The sequence below is a fragment of the Lutra lutra genome, chromosome 14, assembly GCF_902655055.1.
Source record: "Lutra lutra chromosome 14, mLutLut1.2, whole genome shotgun sequence".
Classification (NCBI taxonomy): Eukaryota; Metazoa; Chordata; class Mammalia; order Carnivora; family Mustelidae; genus Lutra; species Lutra lutra.
The window spans coordinates 66,094,749-66,111,716 of NC_062291.1; positions in this window are offsets into that span (position 1 = coordinate 66,094,749).

The following is a 16,968-nucleotide window of genomic DNA, read 5'->3' on the forward strand; positions in this document are numbered from 1 at the left end:
TCTTGATCTTATCTCTAAATCTTCTTGGGTAGCTGCACACTTGTCAGCATAATCAGGACTTGTGTTTAGTAACTGCATTTCCAATTCAGACCTTATGATTGTATTACTTGCCCAGGCTTACTCACTTTGAAGAAAGGTCGCTCATTCAGGGCCAGGGGACTTAGTTTAAAGTTCTACCAGTTTACACGTAGCAATAGAAACACAAGTTTTTTGTTTGTTTGTTTGTTTTGTTTTGCTTTAAATCGAGTGTGATTACTGAATTTGGTCCATTTACAAGCTCTTAGTGAATAGTATTTTATTCTTCTATCCCTGAATCTCACGGCAAAGCACTCTCAAGATGTTTGTCGAATGAATGTATGTTTAAACTAGCTGTAACATAATTTCATGTTCACAGTTCTAATTTCTCCAAGGGAAGAGCTCAGTTACCATCATCCACTAATCCCTAGTTAATCAACCATCTCTGATGAGATTATAAGAATTAAGCTAAGCACTTGAGACAGGAGGGCATGATGACTACTTCTTATTTCAACGAGTTCTTGAAATAGTGCCTTGACAAAAACCACTTTTCCTGATGTCAGATGGAAGATGAGTAAGATATCGCATGTGTCTTCCTGGGTATCAGTATCCTGAGACACACGTGTCTCAGAATGACACACGATTACTGTAATTCTTCATTCTTGAACAAATGTCAACTGAGCAGTATGTATACGCTTTGATGGTCTATGTGCAAATGCTTTGTTATGGACATTATCATTTCATGGTGAAGGTACCTCTAAGCTGTGGCACTATCCTTAGTAAGGATTCCACAAAGGCCCTTTACTGCTTAGACTGAATAGAGCATCAGGAGATCTAAAATATTAATATATCCTTTCAAATCAGCTAAGGATGAGTGTATTCCTCGGAGTAGGAAAGCCAGGTGGGAATGACAGACTCCAGGTAGGGCGTAAACGTGGAAGTAAACGCTTACACTCAACTGAGTTACAGGTGAAACGAAGGTGATAAACTTTTAGGTGCAGGAAATAAGCTGTGAGCTGTCTCAGAGTGAAATTTGCTAGGAGGGGAAGATCCAAGAACGGCCTGGTAAAGCTGTTCTAAATCTGAACCCTGGATTGTATTTACAGGAACAGCTGGACCTTGTGCTGTGTAAGCCTCACTACTTATAAGACTTTTATGCCTTTCCTATTGTATTAGTATTTAAAATAATTCTTTTGAAAATGCTAATCTCTCATAGATGTGCTAGTAGAAGGCTAAAAAAGAGGCTGGGTATAGTGATGGTAACAAAAGTCAATGGGAGGAAAACTCTGTGCTTACCTGGGTGGCTTGTTACTAATTCCTATTATTGACCCTCCCTCCAGACTTACTAAGTCTGAATGTATGAAGAAGAGAACACAAAAATAATTTTTTTTAAAAACATCCCAAAGAGTTTCTAGATCATTATATGTTGATCCTTGAGTAGAAAGTTCCTACTCAAAAGTGTCACCTTCATCACCCTCTCTTTCTACCCAGCTCATTCCATATTCTCCTCTGCCAAATATCCTAGGCTCAACATTTTCTTTATGTAGACCTTTTTTCTGAGTTTTTCCAACAGATCTTGATTTTGCCACATTTCTATCAATATTAAGAATTCCAAACCACATGGATCTGTACTCGAGGAACTACAGAACACTCATGAAAGAAACTGAAGAAGACACAAAAAGATGGAAGACCATTCCATGCTCTTGGATTGGAAGAATAAAGATTGTTAAAATGTCTATACTGTCTAGAGCAATCTATACTTTAAATGCCATTATGATCAAAATTCCACCAGTATTTTTCAAAGAGCTGGAGCAAATAATCCAAAAATTTGTATGGAATCAGAAGAGACCCCGAATCGCTAAGGAAATGTTGAAAAACAAAAATAAAACTGGGGGCATCACGTTACCTGATTTCAAGCTTTACTACAAAGCTGTGATCACCAAGACAGCATGGTACTGGCATTAAAAACAGACACATAGGGGCGCCTGGGTGGCTCAGTGGGTTAAGCCGCTGCCTTCGGCTCAGGTCATGATCTCAGGGTCCTGGGATCGAGTCCCACATCGGGCTCTCTGCTCAGCAAGAAGCCTGCTTCCCTCTCTCTCTCTCTCTCTCTCTGCCTTCCTCTCAGTCTACTTGTGATCTCTCTCTGTCAAATAAATAAATAAAATCTTTAAAAAAAAAAAAAAAACAGACACATAGACCAGTGGAACAGAGTAGAGAGCCCAGATATGGACCCTCAACTCTATGGTCAAATGATCTTCGACAAAACAGGAAAAATATACAGTGGAAAAAAAGACAGTCTCTTCAATAAATGGTGCTGGGAAAACTGGACAGCTATATGTAGAAGAATGAAACTCGACCATTCTCTTACACCGTACACAAAGATAAACTCGAAATGGGTAAAAGACCTCAATGTGAGACAGGAATCCATCAGAACCCTAGAGGAGAATATAGGCAGTAACCTCTTCGATATCAGCCACAGCAACTTCTTTCAAGATATGTCTCCAAAGGCAAAGGAAACAAAAGCGAAGATGAACTTTTGGGACTTCATCAAGATCAAAAGCTTCTGCACAGCAAAGGAAACAGTCAACAAAACAAAGAGGCAACCCACGGAATGGGAGAAGATATTTGCAAATGACAGTACAGACAAAAGGTTGATATCCAGGATCTATAAAGAACTCTTTAAACTCAACACACACAAAACAGACAATCATATCAAAAAAGAATGGGCAGAAGATATGAACAGACACTTCTCCAATGAAGACATACAAATGGCTATCAGACACATGAAAAAATGTTCATCATCACTAGCCATCAGGGAGATTCAAATTAAAACCACATTGAGATACCACCTTACACCAGTTAGAATGACCAAATTAGCAAGACAGGAAACAACATGTGTTGGAGAGGATGTGGAGAAAGGGGAACCCTCTTACACACTGTTGGTGAGAATGCAAGTTGGTGCAGCCACTTTGGAGAACAGTGTGGAGATTCCTCAAGAAAATAAAAATAGAGCTTCCCTATGACCCTGCCATTGCACTACTGGGTATTTACCCCAAAGATACAGATGGAGTGAAAAGAAGGGCCATCTGTACCCCAGTGTTTATAGCAGCAATGGCCACGGTCGCCAAACTGTGGAAAGAACCAAGATGCCCTTCAACGGACGAATGGATAAGGAAGATGTGGTCCATATACACCATGGAGTATTATGCCTCCATCAGAAAGGATGAATACCCAACTTTAGTAGCAACATGGACGGGACTGGAAGAGATTATGCTGAGTGAAATAAGTCAAGCAGAGAGAGTCAATTATCATATGGTTTCACTTATTTGTGGAGCATAACAAATAGCATGGAGGACAAGGGGAGATGGAGAGGAGAAGGGAGTTGAGGGAAATTGGAAGGGGAGGTGAACCATGAGAGACTATGGACTCTGAAAAACAATCTGAGGGTTTTGAAGGGGTGGGAGGTTGGGGGAACCAGGTGGTAGGTATTGGAGAGGGCACGGATTGCATGGAGCACTGGGTGTGGTGCAAAAACAATGAATACTGTTATGCCAAAAATAAATTTTAAAAAATTTAAAAAAAAAAAGAATTCCAAACCACAAAAAAAGTACATTTGAACAATGCTTTAGCTAGCCAACATCCACCTATCTTTTGAGACCCAATGTAGATGTTGATTTCCCCCGGAGACTTCCCCTATCTCTCATCCCCATCACAGTCTAAATTAGGTACCCCTCCTCTCTTCTCTATTCCTAGAATATTCTGTATTTACTACTGAGACATTGTGGTAGAATCATCTATTTACTTGTCTGTTTCCTAAACCAAGGATCCTCCATATCAGACTTTGTGTTATTGGTCATTCATAGTTTTACCTCCAGCTTCTCAACCAGCATCTGGAACATAGTAAGTACTCAAAACATGTTGGTTGAAAATAAACATGCATGCATGAATGAAAGCATAAAAATATGATTCTGAAAGAAGCATTGGACCAAGCAAGCCTGAAGCTGCAATTTTAGGAACTAGAGCTTCAATTTCTAGTTGACACTTAAAGGCATAGAATTATCCAGGAAACAGATCAGATTAATGGAGTTTTAGGAATTGAGAAAATAAAACCTAATAGTTATTTTGCCATAACATCTATTTCCCAAAGCAACTGAAGGAAACAACCAAACCCATTATTCTTTTTTCTCATCCCATGATTACTAATGTCTTGGGTCTTTTACCAACAATAACTGACATCCTTTTACACTAAATGGGTTTCCTATTTGCCATGAAATGTGCAGACCAGAAAATACAATTAACCAACTAACAACTATAGATTAATAAAAGAAGAACAAAAGGCACTAGGGAGAGAAACTTCAACTTCAACTTCAACTCTTAGAGTATGCTACCTGGCGACGATGGAGAGAGATTTTCCCATCAAGGTGAAACAGATGTCATGGCCACATACATATATACTGAGGCAGTACACTTAACTATCCACAGCACAGACATTTAAGAAAAAGTATTTTCCAGGTTTGTTTTTGTTTTTTGTTTTTTGTTTTTTTAACATGGCATGAGGTTAGCTTGTACTATGAGAGCAAGTTTTCAATGGAGGGCAACTTTCTCAGCTCATTTCCAGTGGACAGCCTCAAAGTCACCAGCTCAGACACTAATGAGCTGCAGTCTAGTTGCTTTCCTACAAATCACCAATTAAAGGTAGCCTCTCGTTGGTCTAGGTACAGTCGAAGAAAATAAAACAAGGTTCCCCAGCATCAGTCTGCTGAAATTAAGTGGGATATAGATTGACTCACGGTGGCTTCTATAATAAATCCATAAATACAGAATGTCTACAGAAGATCAAGAGGAGAAGAATGGCCTAAGTTAGTAATCTAATGAAGGATTACACCTTCAAGACTCTAATTTTTCTGCCCTAATTTAACTCTAGAAAAACCTGTAACTTTATAACTTTATCCAGTGTGTAATTTAAACATTTTCAAACTAGGTATAATGATTCTGGTTTTGCTTGATGGTTGGTTAATGGCCAAAAAAAAAAAAAAAACAAAAAACAAGGCAGAGGGGAATCAGACTTTTTTTACGTTCTAGTTTGGAGGATCAAAATTAACTTGCACACTCTTAGCCCTAAAGCACACATTTCTCTTCTGTGATTTCCCCCCTTCAACTGAAAATTTTTACTTAAGTGCTTAATAGGATTATAGCTCCCCATAGCAAGGCATAGGGCCAGGAAATCTCATTTTGGTAGAGAATTTCAGGAGCACCTGGAGACCCATTCTCTAAACTCTTTCTAACCTGGTAACATGAAAATGCACGCCCTCACAAAACTACAGGTCATTAGTAGATTAGAAAACCACAGAGAGAAACCAACATTAACCAAGCACATAAAGCACAATATACAAAGTGTGGTTTATCGTCCCCCCAAATGGAGCCAGTTAAGTGACACAAATAGTGTTATTCATAATTCTAATGCCCCATCCTTCCATAGTCATTCATTTTTCATCTGTTCCAAAACTCTGTTGAAAGCCAAAGGAAACTTCCTTTATTAGTATAATCAGAGGCAGTGTTTTAGAGGGCTTTTTTTTTTAAGATTTTTATTTATTTATTTGACAGACAGAGATCACAAGTAGGCAGAGAGGCAGGCAGAGAGAGAGGAGGAAGCAGGCTCCCCGCTGAGCAGAGAGCCCGATGCAGAGCTCGATCCCAGGACCCTGGGATCATGACCTGAGCTGAAGGCAGAGGCTCTAAGCCACTGAGCCACCCAGGTGCTCCTTTAGAGGACTTTTTAACTACCAAGCAAAATATTAACATATATGATCTCATTTAATCTTCTCAAGTTATGGGACAGGAGCTATTCTCACCCTCATGCTTTCCTTTCTTCATTTTATTTTTAATTGAAGACTACGTAAATGATAAAACTTTAAATGGGACAAAGAAAACATAGTAAAATGTGATTCTTTTTACTTATGATCTCTGGTGTCCCAAACAACTTCCACAGAGTAATGATTATAACCAATTTCTTATTATTCCAGAAATATGCAAGAAAATATATCAATTTTCATGAAAATGGGCATACATTGTGTACTACATTCTACAGATTTTTTTTTTTATACTTAACTGTTGATATTGAACATCCTGCCTTTTTGGCACATGAAGCTCTATCAGACTCTTTTTAATGGCATCATAGATTAGATGTACCATAATTTGATCATCTCAACTTGATAGATGCCCAGCACCATAAAAATACAAGAATAAAAAACCAAGTGTTTTTGCATATTAGCTAATTTAATCCTAACTCCATGAGATAGATGCTATTAATTTCAATATAGAGTTGAAGAAACAATCTTCAAAGATGAATAATTTACCCCAAGTCACTGAGTTAGTATATAAAATCTAGGTACTTATTCATGATGCCTGCCTATCCTTTCTTTTTATTTTCTGTCTCTCCCCTCTCTTTCTCACTTTTTCCATCACCCCTCCCTACTCCTCTATCACACACACATACTCGCAGTTATTGTCTCTTCCTTCTCTTATGATGGTTAATCCAATGTGTAGACAGATCCCAGTTATGTTAAGTCCAGAGTGAAAGGGCTCCCAAACCTTAAGAGCCCCTCAAAAATAAAATTGCACTGAGACAGCTTCATACCTTCCTAGATATTTTACCAAGTACCTCATTCACAGTGGAAGAAATCATCACCTACAGCGGGTCTCCCCACATACTCTCGTTCTCCTCCTCCTCCCCCAACTCACCGTCTTGTTGGAATGATATTTAGTTGTGGCCAATCCTATATAAAAAGTAGATATTTTTGATTCAGAAAGAAATAAAGGTCCACAATCATGAAAGCAGACCTCTTTCTTATCAGCACATGCTCAATCTCTACTTTGTCCACTATCAAATCATTAAGTTTTTTGATTTTTGTGTTTTCTTGTTTCATCTGTTAGTCTGGTTTCCTGAAGATGTCAGGTCTAGTCTGTTCATCTCCGAAGTCCTTGCTTTTCTCTGTGGTCTGTCATGTCAGCATCCAACCCTACCTGGGACTGGAGAATAACTCGTTCTAGTAGTTCCAGAATGGCCCTGCCTCATACCCATATCTAGAAGGTATTTGTGCATCACACACTGCCTTCTAACTCTGGTTTTTCTGCTCTTGACTCCTAGAACAATGCCTACTCACCAAATGACCGATGTGGGATAAGGTAGAGTGATTAGAAAGCTGGGACTGTAACAAAACAGTATTAGCGATAAGAAAAACTAATCATTGTTGTGTGTATGTATTAGTTTGCTAAGGCTGCTGTGGCTAAATACCACAAACTAGATGGCGAAACACTAGAAATGTATGGTCTCAGAGTTCTGGAGGCAGGAAGTCTAAGATCAGGTGTCAGCGTGGTTGATTCCTTTCAACACTCTGAGGGGCAATTCATTCCAGGCCTCTTTCTTAGCACCTGTCGGCTTGCTGGCAATCTTTGGTGTTTCTCAGCTTGAAAGTACATGACCCCAATCTCTGCCTTCATGCTCAGAAACTGTCTCCCTATGTCCCTGTCTCTGTGTCCAAATTCCCCCCACACTTTGTATTAGGACACTAATCATATTGGATAAGTGTCTGCCGTAATGAATTCATTTAAACTTCATTATTTCTGTCCAGACTATTTCTCAATCAGGTCATAATCTGAAGTCATACCTTCTTAGGGGTTAAGCCCTCCATATATTTTTGGGGGGCACAGGTCTACTCATAACAGAATATTATCTAATTTTAACTACTCTTGAGAAGTAAGTGTATTATCACTCACACTAAAACATAACAAAAAAGAGTATATTGAGACTTTGAAAGATTAAATAATTTACTAAGGGTCACAAAGAACATGGCAGGGCTCAGACTTAGCCCAGGGCCCATGAAGCTATGTCTGGAATCCCAGTCACCATGCTCTATTGTCTCCATGTTTAATAGGTCCCCTAATGTGTAGACTGAACTGTGCTAATATATATTCTCTAATGTAACAGCACCTGTGCATGCTAGGATGTCTTTACCCCAAAAGCATAAAACTTCAGCTCAGGTATCACCCATTAATCTTATCTGTTTATTTCAGAGATGAGACTCTAAGTGATTATTGCCAAAGGGGGTTCACTGTCATCCACAAGAGAAGGAAGAATTAAGCCTTGTTCCCTAAATTGCAAACTGATTTGATGGGCAAAAATTTCCACCACTTGATACTATTACATGTTAACTGTGTACCACCTCTGACCTGAGTCTATCTAAAACAAACCCTTTTGTCAACCTTCTCTTTGTTCTCAGGACAAAATCCATAGTCCTAAATATGAAATCTGAAGGTTTGTTTTTTCTCTAGACTTATCTTCAGAATCACCTAAGATGTGTTATCTCCAAAAACATGACTCTGTCAGAAAGGATTCTCCCCAGGCCATCCTGCTTGACCATCTTCTCAAATGCCTTGTTGTCCTAAAGGCTGCTCACAACTTTAGAATCACCTCTCTTTTTACCTCCTTCAGGATGTATTTCTTGACCCTCTTCACATCCCTGATGCAAGGCTATATGTCCTTCCTCAGGACCTACTTTAAGTACATCTCACAGATTATTGACAAAATACAGTTATCTATTAGCGTGTATCTTTTACTCAACCATGAGCATCTTGAAGGCAGGATCCATGGCTTCAGGACCAGATGTCTGTACCTGATAGGGGGTCACTACTAAGTAAATGTTATAAAAACTAGACTCCACTTAAATTCCTATTAACTGCAGCAGCTCCAAAAATCTAAGCTTATTTTCAAAAATGCAAAAATTACCATGAGTAATGAAATTTCTCTATAATGAAAAACTATAAGACATTGATGAAAGAAATTGAAAGATAGATAAATGGAAAGGTAACTAGTATTCATGGATTGGAAAAATAGTTAAAATTCCCTGTTACCCAATGCAGCCTACTGTTTCAGTGAAATGTCTGTCCAAATTCCAGTGTCATTTTTCACAGTAATAGAAGTAATAATCCTATAATTCAGTGGTGCCTGGGTGGCTTGGTGGGTTAAAGCCTCTGCCTTCAGCTTGGGTCATGGTCATGGGGTCCTGGGATCGAGCCCCGCGTTGGCTCTCTGCTTGGCAGGGAGCCTGCATCTCCCTCTTTCTCTGCCTGCCTCTCTGCCTACTTGTGATCTCTCTCTCTGTCAAATAAGTAAATAAATAATCTTTTAAAAATAATCCTATAATTCATAGGGAACCACAGAACAATCTTTAATAGTCAAAGCAATCTTGAACCAGAAGAATGAAACTAGAGGCACCACAATTACTGATTTCAAGTTATACTGCAAAGCTATCATAATCAAAACAGTATGGTTTAGCATTAAAAACAGACACATAGACCAGTGGTACAGAATGGAGAGCCCAGGAATGGACTCACACATACACTGTCAACTAGTCTTTAAGCAAAGCTGCAAAAAACAAAAAAACAAACAAACAAACAAACAAAAAAAAACCAGTGGGGAAAGGATAATCTCTCCAATAAATGGTGTTGGGAAAACTGGATAACTAATACACTAAAGAATGGAAATGGACTCACATTTTATACCACTTACAAAAATTAATTTGAAATGAATTAAAGACTTAAATTTCAGGCCCAAAACTATAAAATTCCTAGAAGTAAACATAGGGAGAAAACTTTTTGACATTGATTTTGGCAACAATTTTTTTTAATAGACCCCAAAATCATATTCAACAAAAAAATAAGACTACATCATATTAAAAACCTTCTGTATGACAAAGAGAACAATCAACGAAATAATATAAAACAAAATGAAAAGGTAACATACAGAATGAGAGAAAACATTTGCAAGCCAAATATCTGACAAGGGGCTAATATCCAAAATAAATAAGAAAGTCATACAACTTAACAGAAAATAAATAAATAAATAAATAAATCACCTGAATCAAAGTTAAACAAGGGACCAGAATATATCAAATACACACACACACACACACACACACACACACATCAGAATATATCAAATATATACACATCTTTGTATAACAAAGATAATATACAAATGGCAAACTGGTGCAAAAAATGTGCTCAATATCATGAATCATCAAGCAGATAAAAATGAAAAACACAATGAAATATCAGTTCACATTTCTTAGGATGGCTTTTATTAAAAAAAAAAAGGAACAGATAAAAAAGTACTGATGAAGATGAAGAGAAAAGGGAACCCTTGTACACTGTTGAATGGAAATGTAAACTGGTATAGCCATTACGAAAAACGGTATGGAAGTTCCTAAAAAATTAAAACTAGAACTGCCAGATGATCCAGCAATCCTACTTTGGGATAAATATCCAAAAGAATTGAAGTCACGATCTTAAAGAGACATGTGCACTCCCATTTTCATTGCAGAATTATTTATAATAGCCAAGATATGGACCCAACCTAAAGACTGGTCAATGGATGAATGGATAAAAATGTGAGACATCAGTGTAGATAACGGAATACTACTCAGCCAAAAACAAAAAGAGTAAGATCTTTCCATTGACAAGAACGTGGATGGAACTAGATAGTATTAAGCTAAGTGAAGCAAATCAAAGAGAGAGAATCACCACATAATTTCACTTAGATGAAGAATCTAAAAAAACAACAACAACAAAACAGACTCATAAATACAGAGAAAAACTGGTGCTTGCTAGAGAGGAGGTGAGTGGGGGATGGGCAAAATAGGTGAAGGAGATGATGAGATACAAACATCCAGTTATAATACAGTCACAGAGATGAGGCACCTGCTTGGCTCAATTGATTAAGCATTACACTCTTGATTTTGGCTCAGCTCATGATCTTAGGGTTGTAAGACTGAGTGTCATTGGGCTCCATCCTGGGCATGGAGGCTGCTTAAGATTCTCTCCCTCTCCTTTTGCCTCTCCCCTCCCCTCTCCATTCACATGATCAATCAATCAATAAAAGTCACAGAGATGAAAAGTACAGCATAAGAAACATAGTCAATAATATTGCAATAACATATGATTATAGATGGTGACTATACTTATGGTAAGAATCAAATGTATACAACTGTTGAATCACTATGTTGGACATGTGAAATATAACATTATATGTCAACTGTTTCAATAATAAAAATTTTACAAGTTTTTAAGAGATGTGGTACACACACACACACAGAGGAATATTATTCAGCCAAGAGAAAGAAGGTAATCCTACCTTTTACAACAACACAAATAAACTTAGAAGACATTATGCTAAGTGACAGAAGCCAGACCGGAAAAGACAAATACTGAATAATCTCACTTCTATGTGGAATCTAAAAAAAGAAAAAACTCCCAGAAACACATTAGAACAGCATTTATCAGAATCTGAGGAGTGAAGGAACTGGAAAGATGCTGGTCGAGGGTACAAGCCTTTAGTTAGAACATGAACAAATTCTGGGGATCTCCTGCACAGCATGGTTATAACAGTAGCTAATACTGTATTGTATACCTTTAATCTTCTAAGAGTAGCTTAAGCATCTTCATCACACACACAAAAAGCTGAGTGTGGACCCTGCTTAAAATTCCTTCCTCTCCCTCCGCCCCTTCCCTCCTACACATGCATACATGCATGTTCTCTCCCACTCTAAAAAGAAGAAGAAGAAGAAGAAGAAGAAGAAAGAAAGAAAAAAAAAAAGAAATTTAGCAAAGGCAAATTAGAGAACAAGGAAAAATGGGGCAAATGGAGGGAGAATTTATACCAGCTAATAATTCACTGTGCATATACTTCAGATTCCTCCTTTAGGAGTTCTTCGGTGGGACAAAGCCATTTGCCATTTTAATAGGCATCAGGAGTGACTATTATAAATGCTGAACTCAGAATAATTGCTGCAGGCCTTACAGTAGAGTCAATAACAACAACAAAAAAAAAGGAATACAACTACTGTCCCCTTTTTCTTTTTCTTTTTTTAAACTCCTTTCAAGGCATAATGTTATAATTTAAAACAAGAGCAGGTTCATTAGTCATTCTAGCTACACGATTTTCTCCTTGTCACACATCTCCACTTTCCTTTGTGCAAAGCCTGGTTAAATCATTTTTCCTACTTCTAATTCAACACAAAGCCCTTCCTGAAAAATCTGAGCTTCATTACTTAATTACATGTCATGGGGGCTCTGATTGAGAAATTCATCCAAAGACATTTTATTAAGTTGTCTTGAAATAAAGTAGAGTTGTAGCTAAAGACATGAGTTTGTGAAAAATCAGGTAATGAATGCAGGCTAATACTTCCCATTTCTAAACATTAGTATAAAAGTATCTTTCTTAAAGATGATCATAGTCAAAATTTTTTAATGTAAATTTATCCCTGGCCTCAATAGAAAAGAACCACAAACAAAGATGTGAGAACATTTGTTCAAATAGTTCCATCTCAACAACAACAACAAAAAAAAATCTGACGTTGTGTGAGCAAACTGTCCAAGCTTCCACCTCTCAAACACCCTACAAATTGTCTATCTTTAAAGGGTGTTAAAATAATCAAATCCATTCCCAGGATGAAAGATGTTGCCATAAACTACAAGTGTTATGAAAAATCACAAGCCCCAGAGGGCTCCCCTGTCTCCTGTGGTTTACTGGTTTTATCATGTTAACAAATGACTTAGTATTTACCAGGTCAGCAATATTATCCGAAAGGAATTTCATATCCAGAGATTTAAGAGAATTAGGAACTCTAACAACCTCTTTGGCTGAACGTCTAAAGTAAAATGAATCATCTTTCAGGAACTGAAGACGACTATAGGAATAAATATAACCCCAATGGAAGATAAAAGCCTATCAAAAGAACATGTTGGCTCCATACCCAAACACTTCACAGCTACTTCAAGAACTTTCGCCCGTCTATACCACAGCAAGCTGGCCCTTCTGACTTTCCAAGAGCTGTGTTTAATCTCTTGATCGAGAATGCTGGAGAGCTCTCCAGAGTGGATTTGTGGACTCCTACCCACTTAAGATTGAAATGTCATCAAATTCGTAAGATTTATACCTTGATGATTTGAACAGCTTTAAAGAACTGAATGCTACCTATTTAAAAAAAAAGGGGGGGGGGGAATAGTAGTTAGCTGAATATACAAGCAAAGGAACTTCTTAGTAATAAACTAAATTAAAAGAGCCATTTAAAGATACTGAGTAGTGTGTGTTCAGGAACTGCTCTTCATATATATCAACTTTGTTAACCCTTCTGACAAATCTAGGGAGGGGCATTATTCCATCTGATTTTGCTCTTATGTACGGAGGGTTTGAGCAAGATACCTGAGATCCTACTACCAGTAGTAGCAGAACAGAAATTCAAGCCAGGCAGCCTGGTTTTCAAACCCACATACTTAATTAACTACTGTGTATACTGCTTTTTCCTACCTTTGATGGGTCCCCCCAGACCCCCATCTCCTTCGTGGTAAAAGAATGCAAAGAGATTTTATAGAAATTGCAAACTATCTCATTTACAAAGGACCCTGAATAGGCTTGAGTTAGGAATAGATTTAAGCACTCCTGTGCCAAACTCAATGTGAGCTATTTTGAGATTTGAAATCATTTTCACTCTTGAAGTTTTCCCTCGCCTCCTATCTTCAGAGCTGTATTTGTAGTTCTGAGTTTTGACAGAAACCCAATGAGCCAAAATTCTGTTGGAGCAGCTGTTCCTGAAGCATTTCTAGATTGACTGGAACCATGAGACACTGAATACACCCTATTTATTCCTAAGTATTGGAAATGGAGGCTGTTTGTTGTTTAAAATCATTGGTGACAGTTAATCAAAATTTACTAGTATAATATATGTAGATGACAGATTTCTAGGCTTTTAAATTGGTTTTCTACAATTATAATTCACCCAGAGACTATCCCAAACGCTAATAGTAGTGAGTGAACTTAATATATAATACAAAAAACAGTGAATATTTGTCATTATCATGTGAATCAGAAAGTTCAAATATCTCTATATCCCAGATGTTCATCAATGGGTTTATTAAATTCTAATGGTCTCCTTTGACAATCTGGCATGGAGATTGAACCATGGAGTTAAAAGCCTTTTTCTGGCCATTGTGTTAGTGGGTAAATAGAATCCCAAGCTTGCCAATACTCCATGAAGTTTTCAAATTATAATCTTCAGTTATCTTAAGTTCATGTTGAATGTGTAGTCCATAATTATTTGAATGAACTTAATTAGCTTTTCCCCTATATAATTTTGGTGAATTCTTTGTTCACAATATTAAAATGCTATTAAATTCACATGTAGCCTATTATTTCTCCCAAACATGTCTTTCTTCATACCAGAATTTCTCAGACAGAAATAAAGCCTTTAGCACTATAGTTTGGTTCCATAGATGTTCTGAGGAAGATTCCAGATTGAAAGGCAACTAGGCTTTTCTCTACAATATATTCAGATAGAATAAATCAGAATTTTATAACCTAAAGAAACTTGGAAATCCTTCTAGTTCAGAAGATTTCATATCATGTGCCATGGAATTCTGGTTGTTTGGTATAGTAGCCTCATGTGCAAAGTCAACTTGCCAAGGAATGCAAAACCAAAATGTTCAAAGAACCTGAACCTTGAATGATGTCATGGAACCTGCCCTATCTACCACTGTATTTTTTGTCCATGTTGAGTGTTTTTTTTTTTTTTTCTGTGACCCATCAAAAGCATCGTAACTGATATTGCCTTAAACCTCTATTGTCCAATACAGTAGCCACAACTCCTGGATGTGAGTAAGATGTATTAGCCAAAGCTGAACACCCACTTGAACCTAAACCAGAAGAGCTCCACTTTTCCCTGACATTCCACAGGACACATGCACGCACGTGTACACACACACACACACACACATCACATATTCAACTTCTTTACTCTTTGTTTCCAAAAAACATTAACTCAACTTTTAAGGGAAAGAGATTATTATCCAAGTTCTGACCTCAATATAAAAAAAGTCAAATTGAAAGAAAATTAAATTGAAACAATGTAAAATTTTCTCCAACCACTCATCAAGCTGCTCTAAAGATTGGTTATTAATGCTCTCAGCTTGCATCCTGATGGCAATGCTGGATTGGGTTTTGTTTGTGCTTTCTTTTCCCTAGAAAAAGGAATGTGTGTAGTTTTTTTGGTGAAGTTCCCAACATAAATCAAATATGGTTTTTCTACTAGCTTTAGGTCCAAGACTATACACTCTCTTGACAACTCAGTCAAGTCTTGAAAGTTCATCAGGAGTGTAGTTCCTTTGCAACTATACTTTAACCAGTAATTATATCAAACCATCTGATTCAGTTTGCCTCAAAATGGCACACTTTTTGAGACAATTTCTAACTTCCACTACTTGTTCAGATGAAAGTGATTTTCCGGAGGATTAATAATAAATACACATGTGTGCTAAACTATATTTTACTCCAATTAAGCATGTGAGAAGCTCATCCTAAGATCTTGGGTTTGTGGTCAAAACCCAGTTCAATGAGTTTGTTGAAACCACACAGGTCTAGAAAGTTTTATCTTTCATTATCATGAATTTTGCCTAATTTTTTTCTGCTCTTGCCCCTTTCCTGAGATCTGTGCCCAGAGCCTTCTCTTTGAAACAATGACAGCATTCCAGATCTTGGGTGATTCAGCCCAGATACGGATTTTGAATAACACCAGTAAGGGATCCTACTGTTCTTTCGTTTTCAACAAGTTTCTCTCTACACTTCCTTATTTACAAATTGGACCTCAAAAGCTACATATGTCAATGAGAAGTGACAGGACTTTTTTTCCCCTGTGTTTAGTTCTCTAAAAAGGCAGACTGTTCCCTGGATCAGTGCTGAAATGATCGCATGATCTAGACTTCCAGATTTTCTTCCTATTCTATCCTATTGACTGCTTACATTCTATCCTACTGACTGCTTAAGCACACTCTCTTATCTTCTTGGAGAAACTGGAAAGGCAGATAATCAGTTAATACATCTTATATGACCACACAAAATCCAACTCAAAATGCTCTCAATATTAATATTATTATATTAAGAGTCATCAAATGGTTTCCATAATTCTAAATATAACTTTCAGACATAAAAAATGCCAATGGAAGAAGGACAAGGTCTTGTGTCTATCATTACCAATAAAGCAAACTTTCCCAGAAGACTTTTCCTTGCTTTCCATGGGTCAGAATTCTACCACGAACTTATTTCCAAACACAGGGAGGAAAGGAGAAAATTCCTGGGACTGGCTTAATGAGATTCAGGACCATGCTTAGAAAAGCAAAGTACCAAGAAAAGGCATTGTTTTATTAGAATTTATTGGAGGCAACTGGCCATATCTATATGCCTGTTGAGTTAAGGAAGGGTAAAGCTGGTTACTGTGCTTTTACTCAATAGCCCAGAATTCATGTCCAACTACAAATTCAGCAAAAACACAGCCAAAAAACACTGAAAAACCCATATGATTTCTTTAATCTTTCAGAGTCACTAGGAGAAGATCAGTCCAGTCTAAATAAGGTAGAGCAGGGGTGCCTGGGTGGCTCAGTGGGTTGGGCCTCTGCTTTAGGCTCAGGTCACGATCTCAGGGTCCTGGGATCAAGACCCGCATCAGGCTCTCTGCTCAGCAGGGAGCCTGCTTCCCCGTCCTCCTCTGCCTGCCTCTCTGCCTACTTGTGATCTCTCGCTCCCTCTGTCAAATAGATAAATAAAATCTTTAAAATAAATAAATAAGGTAGAGCAATAAATTCATTTTATATATGGAATGGTTGTAGTCAGTATATTGTTAATGCTTCTATAAGTCAAATCAGAAAAAATGATGCCAAACACCCAGAACTGCTCTAAGAAATAGGCAGCATACAGCAGCTTACCTGTGATCCTAGGGGCACTGTAAGTCATCGCCAAGGCAAACACAGTTCCCCAAATCCTGACCATCACGGACTTTACATTCCTGAAAAAAATGCAAAAATGGTATCTTCAAACCTAAGTTGTATCAGATTGAGAACTGAACC